General features: G+C 55.4%; 1 protein-coding gene across 1 annotated transcript in view; it reads right to left on the bottom strand.

The window, feature by feature from the left end:
- Nucleotides 1-1,483: 1,483 nt before the first annotated feature.
- Nucleotides 1,484-6,000, bottom strand: part of LPIN1 (lipin 1) — a 124,692-nt gene continuing 120,175 nt past the window's right edge. The window contains exons 23-24 of the transcript XR_013814625.1: nt 1,884-2,003; nt 1,484-1,622 (exon numbers count right to left, since the gene is read on the bottom strand). The gene's annotated coding sequence lies outside the window, so the exon portion shown is untranslated. The remainder of the gene's footprint in view (nt 1,623-1,883; nt 2,004-6,000) is intronic.

Below are 6,000 nucleotides of genomic sequence, written 5' to 3'. Positions count from 1 at the left end.
GGGCGATCACTGGAGAAAACAATCACGCAGGGAAAGGGCCTGGGAGTGTCAGGGGGGAAAGCGCCGGCCGTCCACGCCTCCTCGGCTTCCTGCGCTCTCACCACGCTCCTGTGGCATGAGCTGCTTTCTCAGTCACTGTGCTGTTTATCAACCAGCCACTCCAGCCCATATTTCTTTTCTTTTTTTAATATATTTTTATTCACTTCAGAGAAGAAGGGAGAGGGAGAGAGAGAGAGAAACATCCATGATGAGAGAGAATCATTGATCGGATCCCCCTGTTGGGGATCGAGCATGTGCCCTGACCGGGAATCAAACTATGACCTCCTGGTTCATAGGTCGACGCTCAACCACGGAGCCACCGCGGCTGGGCAGCCCACATTTCTTCAGCACGTATGTGTCAGACACGACCGCCTTCCCTCCACTGTCTCCTCCCATGAGAGTCCCTTCTCCCCAGCCCCCAGGAGTGTTCCCAGGCTCTCACCTCCCTCCAGGAAGGGGGAAGACACCTGATCCCCCTCAGCATTGATTGAGGAAATGCTTAATGAGCTTCTAATGACACTAACTAGCCTGTCTACCGCTTTTATTGTTTCTCCGATACTTCCACAGCCCTGACCGCCCAGGGCCGTCCAGCAGGCGGGTGACGAAGGCAGAGTAGGAGCCGTCTCATCGTTTTATTTACATTGCAGCCCTTCTGAATGGGAGTTGAGGATATTCATAACACATGAGGACCAATAGGATTATTATAACCAGTTCATACATGAGGAAACACAGTCTAAGAACGTCCATGGGACTTAACGGACGCCACACAATAAGCAGGAAAGGTGGAATCAAAACCCAGGGCTTCCGACCAAACCCACCCTTTCCCAGCGACTACGCGCTTGGCCACCCACGCTCCTTATCCGGCTGCCTAGACGCCCGGCGGGCAGTGAGCACGTAGACAGGGCTTTTCTCTCCCTGCACTCCCCCTCAGTCAAGACCGCAGCCCAGGACACACATGATGCTTTGAGAGACACACGTGGAGTTCACAGGGGCACAGCCTCCTGTGTAACGCTGATGGGGAAATCATACAAGGAAGGCGTGGTGGGGGCATGGACTATTTAGAGGATCGGGAAGCAAAAGCGTTCCAGGATGAAGGACTAAGGATGGAGCCGAGTGTTAGAAAACACTGGGCACATGTCAGAAGCACAGTCACGCTCCCACCTCCCGCATTCCCACCAATGACTCTTCTGGCCTCATTCACACCGGAGCCGGAACAGGCTTCCAGGTAGGGGGAGGGAAGGGAAAGAAATGACTGTTTGTTGAGCACCTACTCTATGCCAGAAACTGTCGCGCTCTCTGCAAATGTTGTATCATTTAATCCTCCTAACAGCCCTGCAGGTCACAGCCATTCCCCTTTTTGTAGATGAGAAACTGAAACTCAGAGAAACTGAAACTCGTCCACTTGCCCAGAGTCAAACAACTCACAACCAGGACGGTCGGGAGCCAAAGCCAGGTCCCTTGCTGTGACTCCGCACTTTGAACCATGTCACACAGCCCGCGATGAAGTGTCTGTTCTGCGAATGACTGTGAGGTTGTGAGCAAATAACTGAGCACCTCGCGGAGAATCGGCAGGTCAGGAAGATCTAGAGTAGACTCAAGAACAAAATCACTAAGGGGGGTGGGGTTGAGGACAGGGAGTTGCTGTTCAGTAGGTATAACGTTTCAGCTGTGCAAGAGGAGTACGTTCCGGAGGCCCAGCATGTGACTGCACACATTTGCTCAAAGCGTAGGTCTCATGCTAAGTGTTCTTACCGCAATAAAACAACTTAGCTGGCTGCTCAGTGGTTAGAGCATTGGCCTTGGACTGAAGGGCCGTGGGTTCGATTCTGGCCAAGGGCACATACCTCGGTTGTAGGCTCAATTCCTGGCCCCGGTCTGGGCATACGCAGGAGGCAACCCATCGATGTGTTCCTCTTACGTTGATGTTTCTCTCTGTGTGTCTTTCCTCCTTCCTTCCACTCTCTCTAAAAAAAAATGGAAAAAATATCCTCAGGTGAGGATTAACAAAGAAAGCAAACACACAAACCAACTAAATCCCAAAGAAAATGCTACAATTTAAGAAAAATATACAACTGAATGTGTCCGAGCATGAATTCTTCCATCACAACTCTCCCCACGAGAGCTTTGGGAGCCATTGGTGCCTCCATCACCACACTTTCCTAAGTTCCACGGGGAAGCCCTCTGTGATGCTGCGGGTCCTGTTTATGTTTGTGTCTGTCAGATCGCCCAACAGCAATTACGACAGCCCATTGATTCATAAGCACGAATGTGGCCATCGTTAAATATTTACCCAGACACATTGATTACTGACAGTTAGGAGCCGGGGAGGGAACCCCGGGCTGTGTCTCTGGTACAATGTGGGGAAGAAAAATTAGGTTCTCTGCAAAGACCGCAATCAGCCCACATTCACTGCTCATTAGACTGACTCTGGAAATCATCTTCCACTTGTTTGCAAGGAGTTCACATCTGCGCCAGCGCATCTGCGGGGAGAGGGGTGGGGGTGGGGGTGGGGGGGCAGGGGCTGGTGGGAGCGCACGCAGAGGGAGCTGTGCTTCCGGCTACACCCCAGGGTGGCTGTCAGCAGTGATGGGCGTGGGAACCACGCTACAGCAGCAGCAACAACAGCAGCAAAATTCATGTCCAGCAGTTCAGTTCTGACTCTCGGCGTTCTTGGGAATAGCCTGAAGGGAGCCATCACTAGGGGAGTTGCATATCACAGGACCGGACCGTTAAACAGAAATTGTGGCCAAAGATATGAAACCAGTTGTTTTCTTGCCTTTTATTCCCACCGTCTTTGGTCTGGATTCTGGTGGCAGGAGGCATCCGAAGCTACAAAGTGCTTCTGTGTGGCTGGGAGTTGGAGGCGGATAGGTGTACCCAGCAGCACTCAGTGTCTCTTTCCAAGTCCCACACTGACATACACAGTTGCTATTTGTTTACTGGTGTCCATCTAAAGCTTCTGGAATTCACAAAACAGCCCCGGGGGTGAGCAGACAGGAAATACAGAGAGATGAAAGTTAGAAGAGACCAGGGTGCATTTTAGGGAATGAGAGGTGATCCGATCCAAGTCAAAACCTAGGTCCCAGGCAGAGGGCGTAACAAACATTCTAGCAGCTTCGTTACCATAAAGGGGCCCAGCTGCCACCGCGGTGAGCTGGGAGGAGCAGCCAGAGCGGGTCATGGCCTGAGGGTGTGAGAACAGCCAGGCTGGCCCTGCCGCTTCCTGTGTGACTGTGACCGAAAGCAAGTGACTCCGCCGGGTTTATCTTATTCTCCACACAGGTAACCTGAGGATCTGGCACTTGCCTGACATGACGATTGCAGTTCTGGATAATGAATATGAATGACCTGGCCCACGGGAACCCCTCCAAACATAGACCACTCAGCGCCCTCTGCCCGTGTCATAGACACGCCTGGCCTCTGTGCCCGAGCAGTGCTGCCCGCAATGGGCCCTGGCTGACACCAGCAGGCCAGGGGGGCCAAGGTGGGGACAAGCCCCGCCTGTGTTCCTGTGGGTGCCCACGTCACTGGCCGCAGCCCTGTGACCGTAAAGCCACAGCACCAGGACCTTCTAGAACAGCCGCCAGGTGGCTTTGCTCAGGTCTGCGTGCAACCACAGGCTGCAGACTCGGCTGCCAGGCCTGACACGGGTCAGATGTGGGAATGCCTCCATGCCAACCCCGCCCACGTCAGGAAACCCCTCCACGGCGGGTCTCACCCCAGGAAAGGGAGTCGCATCAGGAAGAGCGTGCAGGCGCTGCGTTAGCAGGCACTGCCCCCCGCACCTCACACTGTATCAGAGCACCCCGTCCCGGCTGGGGATTCAGCGACAAGTCACAGGCCGTCTCACCCTCCAGGTCACCCTCCTTGAGCACAGAGTCTAGGGGGGAAGAAAGCAAACCAATGAATGAGCTGTGTTCCAGAAACTCTGCCTGGGGCTGTGAGGGAGGCAGGGAGCCTGCAGAGAAGTGGGGTGCTCCCTGGGGGTGGGGAGAGAATCACAGAGACGGTGAGAGAGCAGCGGGGGCACAGGCACCAGGGAGAAGTGCATGGGCCCGGGGACGGCTTAGGGGCCTGGCTGTCACCCTGACAGTCCTCGGCGCCTCAGACTCCGCGTCCCAGCAGCCACTGCCTCCCACCCTGTCCCCTCTGGCTCCATGACCAGTGGCACCGCCCCCAACAGCCACCCACGCCAGAAACTGGGAGTCATCCTGGACCCTGTCCGGTCCTCACCCCTCACTTCCCAACAGCTCCCAAGCCCTGATGAGGTTTCGACCTGATCTCAAATCTCTCTTCGCCGTTCATTCCCACCACCTACCGCCTTCCCGACTGGAAGTCCCGAACCGGAGGAAAGAAGGAAGCATGAAGGCCAATTTCCCAAAAGAAAAGAGGGGGTGTGCCCATGAGGAGAGGGAGGGGGGTGCCAGAGGTCCCGGATCCGCAGCTGTCCACGGCACCCATTCCGGTGGAAGGTGCCACGCTGTGAGATGTTGCTTCTCTCATGAATCACGGCCTCCGCACGGCTACCCCTCACATGACGGCACTGCCGTCGGGGTGCTGGTCTGTGTTCTAACGTCAGAGGAGGGGAAGGATCCGAGCAAACGACGGCCTGTGGATGGCGACGGGGAAAGGCATCCAATCAACACTTGTGGAGCTCGAGGCCTTGGGCACTGTGCTGGGCACCGGGGACGGGACAGCTCTGCACAGCGCCTGCCCGGCCACCACGGGGCGAGAGTGAAAGCGACCGGACCAGGGGGAGTCCCAGGGACCCCGACCTCAAGTCACCAGAGCGGAGATGAGCTCGCCGGCTGCTGAGCCACTGCTGTCCTGGCTTTTATCTTTGCCGACTTCCAGGTCGGGACGAGACCTCGCGCTCGGCTCAGCTGCCCCGAGGCTGTGTCCATTGCTTTCCGGCTGAAGGGGGACCCATCTCCAACCGGCTCCACGGCTGCTGGGCTTTTCCGGTTCTGCCTGGAGACTGTGGGAATTTTCCTTTTTAATTTCATGCCCTTGATGGGGGGTTAAGAATGAAATAAGTAAACTGGTGGCATTGCGACTGCTGTTGTTTTGAAATGTTTCGGTTTTATTTTGAGCCCTGTGTTTTGCGAGGATCTGTTTCTACATTTGGAGGCTCATGCAATATGCATGGTTTCTGTATGAGGCGTGAGATGCATTTGTGCTGGCGGGAGTGCCTGCCAGACTGTGGAGAAGACACATTTCCGTTACACCTGACCGGAAAGCCATCTGCCGGGGCCTCGCCCAGCAGGCCATGCCCGCCTGGCGTGGGGAGCCCCGGCGGCTGCTCACGGGTCTGCGCTACAGGACGTCCCAGGAGAGAAACGGTGGGCTGACGGCCGTTGACAAATACTTATCGTTTGAAATAAACACTTATTTCTAATGATTTCTCTCTTGGAAAAGGGACAAGCAATCACAGGCCTTGAAAGATGGCAGACGTATGCGCTGTCTGCCTGGGAGGTCCCCCTCTCTTAGTTATATGAGGTGCAAACTCAAGAGCAGAAGTGAGGGTGCCCAGCCTAACACAGAACTAGAGACGAGATGGAAATGATTCTTACCCTGGATCCTTGTTGTGCGCTCTTGTTGCCTGCCACAGGCTGGCACCGCCTGGGGACTCCGAAAATGGCAACAATACCCCCACTTTCATCTATACTGCCCCTGTCACTTCAGGACTTCGCTCAGGACCTGGGACACAGTGGCGCTTCGTAAATGTCGGACTCCGTGGCCCAGTAGCCACCTGGGACATGGATGAATGAACACCAGGTGGAGGAGGCATTTGGCCGTGAACTCGGCACAGATTCTGATGCTCATCCTCTTTCTTTCAACTCAACTGCAAAGTAGGCGGATGATGGGCCTGCAGGAGGCGCTGTCCCTGGAGGAAGTGGGCCTGCCAACGCTGAAGGAGTCCGGAGCCACGGAGTACCATTCTCCAACCAGCCCCCGCAG

This window comes from Cnephaeus nilssonii (assembly GCF_951640355.1).
Source record: "Cnephaeus nilssonii genome assembly, chromosome: 15".
Taxonomy (NCBI): Eukaryota; Metazoa; Chordata; class Mammalia; order Chiroptera; family Vespertilionidae; genus Cnephaeus; species Cnephaeus nilssonii.
Note: the sequence above shows the minus strand (reverse complement) of the source record. Positions and strands in the feature narration are given on the sequence as shown.